This window comes from Pristiophorus japonicus, unplaced genomic scaffold (assembly GCF_044704955.1).
Source record: "Pristiophorus japonicus isolate sPriJap1 unplaced genomic scaffold, sPriJap1.hap1 HAP1_SCAFFOLD_3647, whole genome shotgun sequence".
In the NCBI taxonomy this organism is placed as follows: Eukaryota; Metazoa; Chordata; class Chondrichthyes; family Pristiophoridae; genus Pristiophorus; species Pristiophorus japonicus.
Window position 1 is genome coordinate 1 of NW_027253485.1, and position 15,143 is coordinate 15,143.

The 15,143-nt window shown below is 56.1% G+C and overlaps 1 long non-coding RNA gene across 1 annotated transcript; it reads left to right on the forward strand.

Moving 5' to 3' along the window:
- The first annotated feature begins 2,015 nt into the window (after positions 1-2,015).
- Positions 2,016-7,936, forward strand: LOC139250284 (uncharacterized). The gene is made up of 3 exons (XR_011591285.1): positions 2,016-2,026; positions 7,517-7,622; positions 7,831-7,936. It is a non-coding gene; the product is annotated as an uncharacterized lncRNA (long non-coding RNA).
- The last annotated feature ends 7,207 nt before the right edge of the window (positions 7,937-15,143 follow it).

The window sequence follows — 15,143 nt, forward strand, 5'->3', positions numbered from 1 at the left end:
AGGCTGGGGTGAGGGGTCGGGGAGAGGTCAGGCTGGGGTGTGGGGTCGGGCTGGGGTGAGGGGTCGGGGAAGGGGTCAGGCTGGGGTGTGGGGTCGGGCTGGGGTGAGGGGTCGGGGAAGGGTCAGGCTGGGGTGATGGGTCGGGGAAGGGTCAGGCTGGGGTGAGGGGTCGTGGGGTCGGGCTGGGGTGAGGGGTCGGGGAAGGGTCAGGCTGGGGTGATGGGTCGGGGAAGGGTCAGGCTGGGGTGAGGGGTCGGGGAGGGGTCAGGCTGGGGTGAGGGGTCGGGGAGGGGTCAGGCTGGGGTGAGGGGTCAGGCTGGGGTGAGGGGTCGGGGAAGGGTCAGGCTGGGGTGAGGGTTCGTGGAGAGGTCAGGCTGGGGTGAGGGGTCGGGGAAGGGTCAGGCTGGGGTGAGGGGTCGGGGAGGGGTCTGTGACTGGGCTGTAACCCATTTCCACTTTCCCTGAAGCTGAAGACTGCAGTGGTTGGAGTGAAGAGGAAGGCAGACGATGGCGAAGAGAAGGTTTACACCGACAAGCTCAGCACATCGACCCTGGAACCCCCACAGCTCACTCCCAACCCCCTGACAATAGCTCCGGAACAGAAACTTCATCCTGGAGGTCAGCACGGAGAGAGGGGGAGGGGGGGGGGGAGAGAGAGAGAGAGAGAGGAGGAGGAGAGAGAGAGAGAGAGAGACAGAGAGAGAGAGAGAGAGTGATGGAGAGAGAGAGACAGAGAGACAGAGAGAGTGATGGAGAGAGAGAGACAGACAGAGAGAGAGAGTCAGAGAGAGTGATGGAGAGAGAGAGAGACAGAGAGTGATGGAGAGAGAGAGAGAGAGACAAGAGAGAGAGAGACAGAGAGTGATGGAGAGAGAGAGAGAGAGACAGAGAGAGAGAGAGAGAGAGAGACAGAGAGAATGATGGAGAGAGAGAGAGAGAGACAGAGAGAGAGTGAGTCAGAGAGAGTGATGGAGAGAGAGAGAGACAGAGAGAGAGAGAGAGAGAGAGGAGGAGGAGAGAGAGAGAGAGAGAGAGAGAGAGAGAGAGAGAGACAGAGAGAGTGATGGAGAGAGAGAGAGAGAGACAGAGGCAGAGAGAGACAGAGAGAGTGATGGAGAGAGAGAGAGACAGAGAGAGACAGAGAGAGAGAGAGAGAGAGAGAGTGATGGAGAGAGAGAGAGAGAGACAGAGAGAGAGTGAGTCAGAGAGAGTGATGGAGAGAGAGAGAGACAGAGAGAGAGAGAGAGAGAGAGAGAGGAGGAGGAGAGAGAGAGAGAGACAGAGAGAGAGAGAGACAGAGAGAGTGATGGAGAGAGAGAGAGACAGAGAGAGAGACAGAGAGAGTGATGGAGAGAGAGAGAGAGACAGAGAGAGTGATGGAGAGAGAGAGAGAGAGACAGAGAGAGTGATGGAGAGAGAGAGAGACAGAGAGAGAGAGAGAGAGAGATAGAGAGAGTGATGGAGAGAGAGAGAGAGAGAGACAGAGAGAGAGAAGACAGAGAGAGAGAGAGAGAGAGAGAGAGAGACAGAGAGAGAGAGAGAGAGACAGAGACAGAGACAGAGAGAGAGAGAGAGAGATGGTGGGGGGGCAGGGGGCCCGGTGACGATGGGGGTACTGGGAGTCCGAGGGTGGGGGTACTGGGGGTCCGAGGGTGGGGGTACTGGGGGTCCGAGGGTGGGGGTACTGGGGGTCCGAGGGTGGGGTTACTGGGGGTCCGAGGGTGGGGGTACTGGGGGTCCGAGGGTGGGGGTACTGGGGGAGTGAAGATGGGTGGAGGGGGGTACTGGGGGTCCGAGCGGCCATTAACCACGGTCCTCTCTCTGTGCTCCACAGGTAAAGGTGAGTCGATCCACACGGGACCCCCAATCCTCACCTCCATCAGCAGCCTCTCTGCCCCCACCCTGCTGAAGATCAGCACGCGTCACGCTGGGGACATCAAACCCCCCCAGGCCATCGTCAAGCCCCACATCCTCACCCACGTCATTGAGGGTTTCGTCATACAGGAAGGGGCAGAAACCGTTCCCTGTGAGTACAGACCATCCCACACACACACACACACACACACACACACACAGAGTAAAGATCCCTCTACACTGTCCCCATCAAACATTCCCAGGGCAGGTACAGGGGGTTAGATACAGAGTAAAGCTCCCTCTACACTGTCCCATCAAACACTCCCAGGGCAGGTACAGGGGGTTAGATACAGAGTAAAGCTCCCTCTACACTGTCCCCATCAAACACTCCCAGGGCAGGTGCAGGGGGTTAGATACAGAGTAAAGATCCCTCTACACTGTCCCATCAAACACTCCCAGGGCAGGTACAGGGGGTTAGATACAGAGTAAAGCTCCCTCTACACTGTCCCATCAAACACTCCCAGGGCAGGTACAGGGGGTTAGATACAGAGTAAAGCTCCCTCTACACTGTCCCATCAAACACTCCCAGGGCAGGTACAGCACAGGGTTAGATACAGAGTAAAGCTCCCTCTACACTGTCCCATCAAACACTCCCAGGGCAGGTACAGGGGGTTAGATACAGAGTAAAGCTCCCTCTACACTGTCCCATCAAACACTCCCAGGGCAGGTACAGGGGGTTAGATACAGAGTAAAGCTCCCTCTACACTGTCCCATCAAACACTCCCAGGGCAGGTACAGGGGGTTAGATACAGAGTAAAGCTCCCTCTACACTGTCCCATCAAACACTCCCAGGGCAGGTACAGGGTGTTAGATACAGAGTAAAGCTCCCTCTACACTGTCCCATCAAACACTCCCAGGGCAGGTACAGGGGGTTAGATACAGAGTAAAGCTCCCTCTACACTGTCCCATCAAACACTCCCAGGGCAGGTACAGCACGGGGTTAGATACAGAGTAAAGCTCCCTCTACACTGTCCCCATCAAACACTCCCAGGGCAGGTACAGGGGGTTAGATACAGAGTAAAGCTCCCTCTACACTGTCCCATCAAACACTCCCAGGGCAGGTACAGGGGGTTAGATACAGAGTAAAGCTCCCTCTACACTGTCCCATCAAACACTCCCAGGGTAGGTACAGCACCAATGTACCTTTTCCCTGTCACCGCTCTCCCTCCCCCTCTCCCCTGGCCCTGTGAGAGGATGACACGGGATATACGGCACAGAAGGATCCCATGTCGGCGTTTATACTCCACTCGAGCCTCCTCCCGTCTTTGCCCAATTAACTCTTATCAGCATGGACTTTCAGAAGGCTTTCGACAAGGTCCCACACAAGAGATTAATGTGCAAAGTTAAAGCACATGGGATTGGGGGTAGTGTGCTGACATGGATTGAGAACTGGTTGTCAGACAGGAAGCAAAGAGTAGGAGTAAATGGGTACTTTTCAGAATGGCAGGCAGTGACTAGTGGGGTACCGCAAGGTTCTGTGCTGGGGCCCCAGCTGTTTACATTGTACATTAATAATTTAGATGAGGGGATTAAATGTAATATCTCCAAATTTGCGGATGACACTAAGTTGGGTGGCAGTGTGAGCTGCGAGGAGGATGCTATGAGGCTGCAGAGTGACTTGGATAGGTTAGGTGAGTGGGCAAATGCATGGCAGATGCAGTATAATGTGGCTAAATGTGAGGTTATCCACTTTGGGGGTAAAAACAGAGAGACAGACTATTATCTGAAGGGTGACAGATTAGGAAAAGGGGAGGTGCAACGAGACCTGGGTGTCATGGTACATCAGTCATTGAAGGTTGGCATGCAGGTACAGCAGGCGGTGAAGAAAGCAAATGGCATGTTGGCCTTCATAGCGAGAGGATTTGAGTACAGGGGCAGGGAGGTGTTGCTACAGTTGTACAGGGCCTTGGTGAGGCCACACCTGGAGTATTGTGTGCAGTTTTGGTCTCCTAACCTGAGGAAGGACATACTTGCTATTGAGGGAGTGCAGCGAAGGTTCACCAGACTGATTCCCGGGATGGCGGGACTGACCTATCAAGAAAGACTGGATCCACTGGGCTTGTATTCACTGGAGTTCAGAAGAATGAGAGGGGACCTCATAGAAACGTTTAAAATTCTGACGGGACGGGACAGGTTAGATGCAGGAAGAATGTTCCCGATGTTGGGGAAGTCCAGAACCAGGGGTCACACAGTCTAAGGATAAGGGGGTAAGCCATTTAGGACCGAAATGAGGAGAAACTTCTTCACCCAGAGAGTGGTGAACCTGTGGAATTCTCTACCGCAGAAAGTTGTTGAGGCCAATTCACTAAATATATTCAAAAAGGAGTTAGATGAAGTCCTTACTACTGGGGGGATCAAGGGGTATGGTGAGAAAGCAGGAAGGGGGTACTGAAGTTGCATGTTCAGCCATGAACTCATTGAATGGCGGTGCAGGCTAGAAGGGCTGAATGGCCTACTCCTGCACCTATTGTCTATGTTTCATGGCCCTCGATTCCCACCTCCCCCATTTGTGTGTCTAGCCTCCCCTTAAATACACCGATACTATTCACCTCAACCCCTCCCTGTGCCAGCGAGTTCCTCATTCCCACCGCTCTCTGGGTGAACGTTTCTCCTGAATTCCCCATGGAATTTATTGGTGACAATCCGAGATTATACTCTTCCCCAGAACTGCAAACACTCTCTCTCTATCCACTCTGCCACAACCTTTCATAGTTTTAAAGTCCTCTCTCAGCCTTCTCTGTTTCAAGTGAAAAGGGACTCAGCCTGTCCGTCATTTCCTGATAGATATACCCTCGCGTTCCTGGTATCGTCCTTGTGAATCTTCTCTGCCCCCTCTCCAGTGCCTCGACATCCTGTTTGTAATACGGAGACCAGAACTGTGCTCCCAGTGTGGTCTAATTCAGGTATATGGAGACCAGAACTGTGCACAGTGCTCCCAGTGTGGTCTAACCCGGGTATATGGAGACCAGAACTGTGCACAGTGCTCCCAGTGTGGTCTAACCCGGGTATATGGAGACCAGAACTGTGCACAGTGCTCCCAGTGTGGTCTAACCCAGGTATATGGAGACCAGAACTGTGCACAGTGCTCCCAGTGTGGTCTAACCCAGGTATATGGAGACCAGAACTGTGCACAGTGCTCCCAGTGTGGTCTAACCCGGGTATATGGAGACCAGAACTGTGCACAGTGCTCCCAGTGTGGTCTAACCCAGGTTCGATACAGGGTTTAGCATAACTTCCCTATTTCTTAATTCTGTTCCTCGATAAATAAACCCTCCTTCTCGGTTTGCTTTTTTAATGGGCTTGCTGACCTGTGTTGTAACTTTTAGCGAGTTGTCTATTTGTACCCCGAGATCCCTTTGTTCATCTACAGCTCCCAAACTCGCACCCTCCCAGTGATAAGTTAACTCACTTATCTCCTCTGTACCCTCTCCAGTGCAACATCCTGGTAAATCTCCTCTGTACCCTCTCCAGTGCAACATCCTGGTAAATCTCCTCTGTACCCTCTCCAGTGCAACATCCTGGTAAATCTCCTCTGTACCCTCTCCAGTGCAACATCCTGGTAAATCTCCTCTGTACCCTCTCCAGTGCAACATCCTGGTAAATCTCCTCTGTACCCTCTCCAGTGCAACATCCTGGTAAATCTCCTCTGTACCCTCTCCAGTGCAACATCCTGGTAAATCTCCTCTGCACCCTCTCCAGTGCAACATCCTGGTAAATCTCCTCTGTACCTTCTCCACTGCAACATCCTGGTAAATCTCCTCTGCACCCTCTCCAGTGCAACATCCTGGTAAATCTCCTCTGTACCCTCTCTGGTGCAACATCCTGGTAAATCTCCTCTGCACCCTCTCCAGTGTAACATCCTGGTAAATCTCCTCTGTACCCTCTCTAGTGCAACATCCTGGTAAATCTCCTCTGTACCCACTCTAGTGCAACATCCTGGTAAATCTCCTCTGTACCCTCTCCACTGCAACATCCTGGTAAATCTCCTCTGTACCCTCTCTAGTGCAACATCCTGGTAAATCTCCTCTGTACCCTCTCCAGTGCAACATCCTGGTAAATCTCCTCTGTACCCTCTCCAGTGCAACATCCTGGTAAATCTCCTCTGTACCCTCTCCACTGCAACATCCTGGTAAATCTCCTCTGTACCCTCTCCAGTGCAACATCCTGGTAAATCTCCTCTGTACCCTCTCCAGTGCAACATCCTGGTAAATCTCCTCTGTACCATCTCCAGTGCAACATCCTGGTAAATCTCCTCTGTACCCTCTCCAGTGCAACATCCTGGTAACTCTCCTCTGTACCCTCTCCAGTGCAATCACATCCTTCCTATATTACGGCGACCAGAACTGCACGCAGTACTCCGGCTGGCCTGCTCCTGCACCTATTGTCTATGTTTCTCTGTTTAACCAACTTTCACCCTGACTCACTATTCAACTGTAATAATCCTCTTCCTCTGTCTGGTTACAGCTAACTCACAGACCTTTAAGCATCATAGCAACATCAGAAACAGGAGCAGGAGGGGGCCATTCGGCCCCTCGAACCTGCTCCGCCATTGAACACCATCATGGCTGATCCGATCATGGACACAGCTCCACTTCCCTGCCCGCCCCCTTATCGGTTAAGGAACTGTCTATCTCCGTCTTAAATATATTCAATGTCCCGGCTCCCACAGCTCTCTGAGGCAGCGAGTTCCACAGATTTACAACCCTCCGAGAGAAGAAATTCCTCCTCATCTCAGTTTTAAATGGGCGGCCCCTTATTCTAAGACCATGCCCCCTAGTTCTAGTCTCCCCCCATCAGTGGGAACATCCTCTCTGCATCCACCTTGTCGAGCCCCCCCTCATAATCTGATACGTTTCCATAAGATCACCTCTCCTTCTTCTGAACTCCAATGAGTAGAGGCCCAACCTCCTCAACCTTTCCTCATAAGTCAACCCTCCCTCATCTCCGGAATCAACCGAGTGAACCTTCTCTGAACTGCCTCCAAAGCAAAGTACGTCCTTTGGTAAATACGGAGAGCAGAACTGTGCACGCAGTACTCCAGGTGTGGCCTCACCAATACCCTGTGTAACTGGAGCAAGACTTCCCTGCTTTTATACTCCATCCCCCTTTGCAATAAAGGCCAAGATACCATTGGCCCTTCCTGATCACTTGCTGTACCTGCGTACTAACCTTTTGTGTTTCACGCACAAGTAACCCCCAGGTCCCGCTGTACTGCCGCACTTTGTAATCTTTCTCCCTTTCAATAATAACTTGCTCTGCGATATTTGATCAGAACGGGTTGTTACTTGGTCCACATCTGTACGGTTACCGTTGCCTACAGTTGATGATTGAAATGTATATTTAAGTCATCGCACACGGTTGTGAATCACTGTCTGATGATTATAAGATACCGATGATTGGACGTGAAGCCAGTATTCTTAAAAAGATACTGATAAGTTGCTATTCTTACGACCGAAATGTGACACCCCACATTTACCCGTGTTGAACTTCATTGGCCAACCATGTGGCCATTCTGTGAGTTTATTCATGCTTTGCTCGGATTGGCTCGATGACCTGTCTATATTCTCTCTCTCTCTCTCTCTCACTCTCTCTCTCTCGGAAGGTGGATTCGATTTTGTCCACAGCCGACAGTAAACAGAAGCAACAGGAGCCACCGGTCCTTCTCCCAGAGACCCAGCCTCCGGACAGTGAGCCTGTCCCACCCGAAGGTAAGTCCGAGCGCCCCCACCCCCCCCTCCCTCCACTCCCTCTCCGTCGCACAGAATACTCAGCCCGTCCCGGGCTTGAAGACCCCAAAGTCAAATTGTTGTCAAGTCAACAAAGGTCGGGTCATTCAGAGCTCAATTGCTGCATCAAATACGAAAAGCGAGGTCAGCGTGCGACGGGTCGGAGGTTAAAGGTTGCCCCTTGTTTCAGGGTCGGAGGTCGTGCGGGAGATGCTGAAGTGCGAGTTCTGCGGGCGGCTGGAACAGGCGGAGAAGTTCAAGAGGTCGAAGAGGTTCTGCTCCATGGCCTGTGCCAAGAGGTAAGGTCAAAAGGGCGTTGGCTGGGCAGCCCAGGGTCAGCTCCAGCAATGCCCCCGTCCCCGTCCCCCGTCCCCAAACCAAGGGGTGGGGGGAGAGAGAGAGAGGGGGGGTAATGTTGGCCAGACCCGAACCGGGGTGGGGGGGTGGGGTGGGCGAGAGATTGACCGCACACACCAGGGGTCGGGAGACTAGAGCCAATCCCACGCTAGCTCTGCCCCCCCGCCGTGGGCTGTGGCCGTTTGACCAGGAGCCGGCCATTCGGCCCCTCGAGCCCGCGGCTGACCTTCGACCTCAGCCCCACTGTCCCGCCCCATCCCTCGATCCCCAACACCCCCCCAAAAATCCATCGGATCTCCGCCTCGGATATATTCAGGGACCCAGCCTCCACGGCCCTCGGGGGGGGGGGGGCAGAGAATTCCAGAGACTCACCTCCCTCTGAGTGAAGAAAATCCTCCTCACCTCCGTCCGAAATGGTCCCGGTGTTTGCCGACAGCTCTCGGTGCTGACCGATCGATACTCTGGGGGTCCCGGTGCTGACCGATCGATACTCTGGGGGTCCCGGTACTGACCGATCGATACTCTGGGGGTCTCGGTGCTGACCGATCGATACTCTGGGAGTCCCGGTACTGACGGACTGATACTCTGGTGGTCCCGGTGCTCACCGATCGATACTCTGGGGGTCCCGGTACTGACGGACTGATACTCTGGGGGTCTCGGTGCTGACCGATCGATACTCTGGGGGTCCCGGTGCTGACCGATCGATACTCTGGGGGTCCCGGTACTGACCGATCGATACTCTGGGGGTCTCGGTGCTGACCGATCGATACTCTGGGAGTCCCGGTACTGACGGACTGATACTCTGGTGGTCCCGGTGCTCACCGATCGATACTCTGGGGGTCCCGGTACTGACGGACTGATACTCTGGGGGTCTCGGTGCTGACCGATCGATACTCTGGGGGTCCCGGTGCTGACCGATCGATACTCTGGGGGTCCCGGTACTGACGGACTGAAACTCTGGGGGTCCCGGTACTGACGGACTGATACTCTGGGGGTCCCGGTGCTCACCGATCGATACTCTGGGGGTCCCGGTACTGACCGATCGATACTCTGGGGGTCTCGGTACTGACGGACTGATACTCTGGGGGTCTCGGTACTGACGGACTGATACTCTGGGGGTCCCGGTGCTCACCGATCGATACTCTGGGGGTCTCGGTACTGACGGACTGATACTCTGGGGGTCTCGGTACTGACGGACTGATACTCTGGGGGTCTCGGTACTGACGGACTGATACTCTGGGGGTCTCGGTACTGACCGATCGGTACTCTGGGGGTCCCGGTACTGACGGACTGATACTCTGGGGGTCTCGGTGCTCACCGATCGATACTCTGGGGGTCCCGGTACTGACCGATCGATACTCTGGGGGTCTCGGTACTGACGGACTGAAACTCTGGGGGTCCCGGTACTGACGGACTGATACTCTGGGGGTCTCGGTGCTCACCGATCGATACTCTGGGGGTCCCGGTGCTGACCGATCGATACTCTGGGGGTCCCGGTACTGACGGACTGATACTCTGGGGGTCCCGGTGCTCACCGATCGATACTCTGGGGGTCTCGGTACTGACGGACTGATACTCTGGGGGTCTCGGTACTGACGGACTGATACTCTGGGGGTCTCGGTACTGACCGATCGATACTCTGGGGGTCCCGGTACTGACGGACTGATACTCTGGGGGTCTCGGTACTGACGGACTGATACTCTGGGGGTCTCGGTACTGACGGACTGATACTCTGGGGGTCTCGGTACTGACGGACTGATACTCTGGGGGTCTCGGTACTGACCGATCGATACTCTGGGGGTCTCGGTACTGACGGACTGAAACTCTGGGGGTCTCGGTACTGACGGACTGATACTCTGGGGGTCTCGGTACTGACGGACTGATACTCTGGGGGTCTCGGTACTGACGGACTGATACTCTGGGGGTCCCGGTGCTGACCGATCGATACTCTGGGGGTCTCGGTGCTGACGGACTGATACTCTGGGGGTCCCGGTACTGACCGATCGATACTCTGGGGGTCCCGGTACTGACCGATCGATACTCTGGGGGTCCCGGTACTGACCGATCAATACTCTGGGGGTCTCGGTACTGACCGATCAATACTCTGGGGGTCTCGGTACTGACCGATCGATACTCTGGGGGTCTCGGTACTGACGGACTGATACTCTGGGGGTCCCGGTGCTCACCGATCGATACTCTGGGGGTCCCGGTACTGACCGATCGATACTCTGGGGGTCCCGGTACTGACCGATCAATACTCTGGGGGTCCCGGTACTGACCGATCAATACTCTGGGGGTCCCGGTACTGACCGATCAATACTCTGGGGGTCCCGGTACTGACCGATCGATACTCTGGGGGTCTCGGTACTGACCGATCGATACTCTGGGGGTCTCGGTACTGACCGATCAATACTCTGGGGGTCCCGGTACTGACGGACTGATACTCTGGGGGTCCCGGTACTGACCGATCAATACTCTGGGGGTCTCGGTACTGACCGATCGATACTCTGGGGGTCTCGGTACTGACCGATCGATACTCTGGGGGTCCCGGTGCTCACCGATCGATACTCTGGGGGTCTCGGTACTGACCGATCGATACTCTGGGGGTCTCGGTACTGACGGACTGATACTCTGGGGGTCCCGGTACTGACCGATCGATATTCTGGGGGTCTCGGTACTGACCGATCGATACTCTGGGGGTCTCGGTACTGACCGATCGATACTCTGGGGGTCTCGGTACTGACGGACTGATACTCTGGGGGTCCCGGTGCTGACGGACTGATACTCTGGGGGTCTCGGTACTGACGGACTGATACTCTGGGGGTCTCGGTACTGACGGACTGATACTCTGGGGGTCCCGGTGCTCACCGATCGATACTCTGGGGGTCTCGGTACTGACGGACTGATACTCTGGGGGTCTCGGTGCAAACCGATCGATACTCTGGGGGTCTCGGTACTGACCGATCAATACTCTGGGGGTCCCGGTGCTCACCGATCAATACTCTGGGGGTCCCGGTGCTGACGGACTGATACTCTGGGGGTCCCGGTGCTCACCGATCAATACTCTGGGGGTCCCGGTGCTGACGGACTGATACTCTGGGGGTCCCGGTACTGACCGATCGATACTCTGGGGGTCTCGGTACTGACCGATCGATACTCTGGGGGTCTCGGTACTGACCGATCGATACTCTGGGGGTCCCGGTACTGACCTATCGATACTCTGGGGGTCTCGGTACTGACGGACTGATACTCTGGGGGTCTCAGTACTGACGGACTGATACTCTGGGGGTCCCGGTACTGACGGACTGATACTCTTGGGGTCTCGGTGCTGACCGATCGATACTCTGGGGGTCTCGGTACTGACCGATCGATACTCTGGGGGTCTCGGTGCTGACCGATCGATACTCTGGGGGTCTCGGTACTGACCGATCGATACTCTGGGGGTCCCGGTACTGACGGACTGATACTCTGGGGGTCCCGGTACTGACCGATCGATACTCTGGGGGTCCCGGTACTGACCGATCAATACTCTGGGGGTCTCGGTACTGACCGATCGATACTCTGGGGGTCCCGGTACTGACCGATCAATACTCTGGGGGTCTCGGTACTGACGGACTGATACTCTGGGGGTCCCGGTACTGACCGATCGATACTCTGGGGGTCTCGGTACTGACCGATCGATACTCTGGGGGTCTCGGTACTGACGGACTGATACTCTGGGGGTCCCGGTACTGACCGATCGATACTCTGGGGGTCTCGGTGCTCACCGATCGATACTCTGGGGGTCTCGGTACTGACTGATCGATACTCTGGGGGTCCCGGTGCTCACCGATCGATACTCTGGGGGTCTCGGTACTGACGGACTGATACTCTGGGGGTCTCGGTGCTCACCGATCGATACTCTGGGGGTCCCGGTGCTCACCGATCGATACTCTGGGGGTCTCGGTACTGACCGATCGATACTCCGGGGGTCCCGGTACTGACGGACTGATACTCTGGGGGTCTCGGTACTGACCGATCGATACTCTGGGGGTCCCGGTACTGACCGATCGATACTCTGGGGGTCTCGGTACTGACGGACTGATACTCTGGGGGTCCCGGTACTGACCGATCGATACTCTGGGGGTCCCGGTACTGACGGACTGATACTCTGGGGGTCCCGGTGCTCACCGATCGATACTCTGGGGGTCTCGGTACTGACCGATCGATACTCTGGGGGTCTCGGTGCTCACCGATCGATACTCTGGGGGTCTCGGTACTGACCGATCGATACTCTGGGGGTCTCGGTGCTCACCGATCGATACTCTGGGGGTCTCGGTACTGACCGATCGATACTCTGGGGGTCTCGGTGCTCACCGATCGATACGCTGGGGGTCCCGGTGCTCACCGATCGATACTCTGGGGGTCCCGGTACTGACGGACTGATACTCTGGGGGTCTCGGTATTGACCGATCAATACTCTGGGGGTCTCGGTGCTCACCGATCGATACTCTGGGGGTCCCGGTACTGACGGACTGATACTCTGGGGGTCTCGGTACTGACCGATCGATACTCTGGGGAACTCGGTACTGACCGATCGATACTCTGGGGGTCCCGGTTCTGACGGACTGATACTCTGGGGGTCTCGGTACTCACCGATCAATACTCTGGGGGTCTCGGTACTGACGGACTGATACTCTGGGGGTCTCAGTACTGACGGACTGATACTCTGGGGGTCTCGGTGCTCACCGATCGATACTCTGGGGGTCTCGGTACTGACCGATCGATACTCTGGGGGTCTCGGTACTGACCGATCGATACTCTGGGGGTCCCGGTACTGACCGATCGATACTCTGGGGGTCTCGGTGCTGACGGACTGAAACTCTGGGGGTCTCGGTACTGACTGATCGATACTCTGGGGGTCTCGGTACTGACCGATCGATACTCTGGGGGTCTCGGTACTGACGGACTGATACTCTGGGGGTCTCGGTACTGACGGACTGATACTCTGGGGGTCTCGGTACTGACGGACTGATACTCTGGGGGTCTAAGTGCTCACCGATCGATACTCTGGGGTCTCGGTACTGACCGATCAATACTCTGGGGGTCCCGGTCCTGACCGATCGATACTCTGGGGGTCGCGGTACTGACGGACTGATACTCTGGGGGTCTCGGTACTGACCGATCAATACTCTGGGGGTCCCGGTACTGACCGATCAATACTCTGGGGGTCTCGGTACTGACCGATCAATACTCTGGGGGTCTCGGTACTGACCGATCGATACTCTGGGGGTCTCGGTACTGACGGACTGATACTCTGGGGGTCCCGGTGCTCACCGATCGATACTCTGGGGGTCCCGGTACTGACCGATCTATACTCTGGGGGTCCCGGTACTGACCGATCAATACTCTGGGGGTCCCGGTACTGACCGATCAATACTCTGGGGGTCTCGGTACTGACCGATCGATACTCTGGGGGTCTCGGTACTGACGGACTGATACTCTGGGGTCCCGGTACTGACCGATCGATATTCTGGGGGTCTCGGTACTGACCGATCGATACACTGGGGGTCCCGGTACTGACCGATCAATACTCTGGGGGTCCCGGTACTGACGGACTGATACTCTGGGGTCCCGGTACTGACCGATCAATACTCTGGGGGTCTCGGTACTGACCGATCGATACTCTGGGGGTCTCGGTACTGACGGACTGATACTCTGGGGTCCCGGTACTGACCGATCGATATTCTGGGGGTCTCGGTACTGACCGATCGATACACTGGGGGTCCCGGTACTGACCGATCGATACTCTGGGGGTCCCGGTACTGACGGACTGATACTCTGGGGGTCTCGGTACTGACCGATCGATACTCTGGGGGTCTCGGTGCACACCGATCGATACTCTGGGGTCTCGGTACTGACCGATCAATACTCTGGGGGTCTCGGTACTGATCGATCGATACTCTGGGGGTCCCGGTACTGACGGACTGATACTCTGGGGGTCTCGGTACTGACCGATCGATACTCTGGGGGTCTCGGTACTGACGGACTGATACTCTGGGGTCCCGGTACTGACCGATCGATACTCTGGGGTCCCGGTACTGACGGACTGATACTCTGGGGGTCCCGGTGCTCACCGATCGATACTCTGGGGGTCTCGGTACTGACCGATCGATACTCTGGGGGTCCCGGTACTGACGGACTGATACTCTGGGGGTCCCGGTACTGACCGATCGATACTCTGGGTCCCGGTACTGACGGACTGATACTCTGGGGGTCTCGGTGCTGAAGGACTGATACTCTGGGGGTCTCGGTACTGACGGACTGATACTCTGGGGGTCCCGGTACTGACGGACTGATACTCTGGGGTCTCGGTACTGACCGATCGATACTCTGGGGGTCTCGGTACTGACGGACTGAGGGGGTCTCGGTACTGACCGATCGATACTCTGGGGGTCTCGGTACTGACCGATCGATACTCTGGGGGTCCCGGTACTCACCGATCGATACTCTGGGGGTCCCGGTACTGACTGATCGATACTCTGGGGGTCTCGGTACTGACCGATCGATACTCTGGGGGTCCCGGTACTGACGGACTGATACTCTGGGGGTCTCGGTGCTCACCGATCGATACTCTGGGGGTCCCGGTGCTGACGGACTGATACTCTGGGAGTCCCGGTGCTCACCGATCGATACTCTGGGGGTCTCGGTACTGACCGATCGATACTCTGGGGGTCCGGTACTGACGGACTGATACTCTGGGGGTCTCGGTGCTCACCGATCGATACTCTGGGGGTCCCGGTGCTGACGGACTGATACTCTGGAGTCCCGGTGCTCACCGATCGATACTCTGGGGGTCTCGGTACTGACGGACTGATACTCTGGGGTCCGGTACTGACGGACTGATACTCTGGGGGTCCCGGTGCTGACGGACTGATACTCTGGGGGTCCCGGTGCTGACCGATCGATACTCTGGGGGTCTCGGTACTGACGGACTGATACTCTGGGGGTCCCGGTGCTCACCGATCGATACTCTGGGGTCCCGGTGTTCACCGATCGATACTCTGGGGGTCTCGGTACTGACCGACGATACTCTGGGGTCTCGGTACTGACGGGCTGATACTCTGGGGGTCTCGTACTGACGGACTGATATCTGGGGGTCTCGGT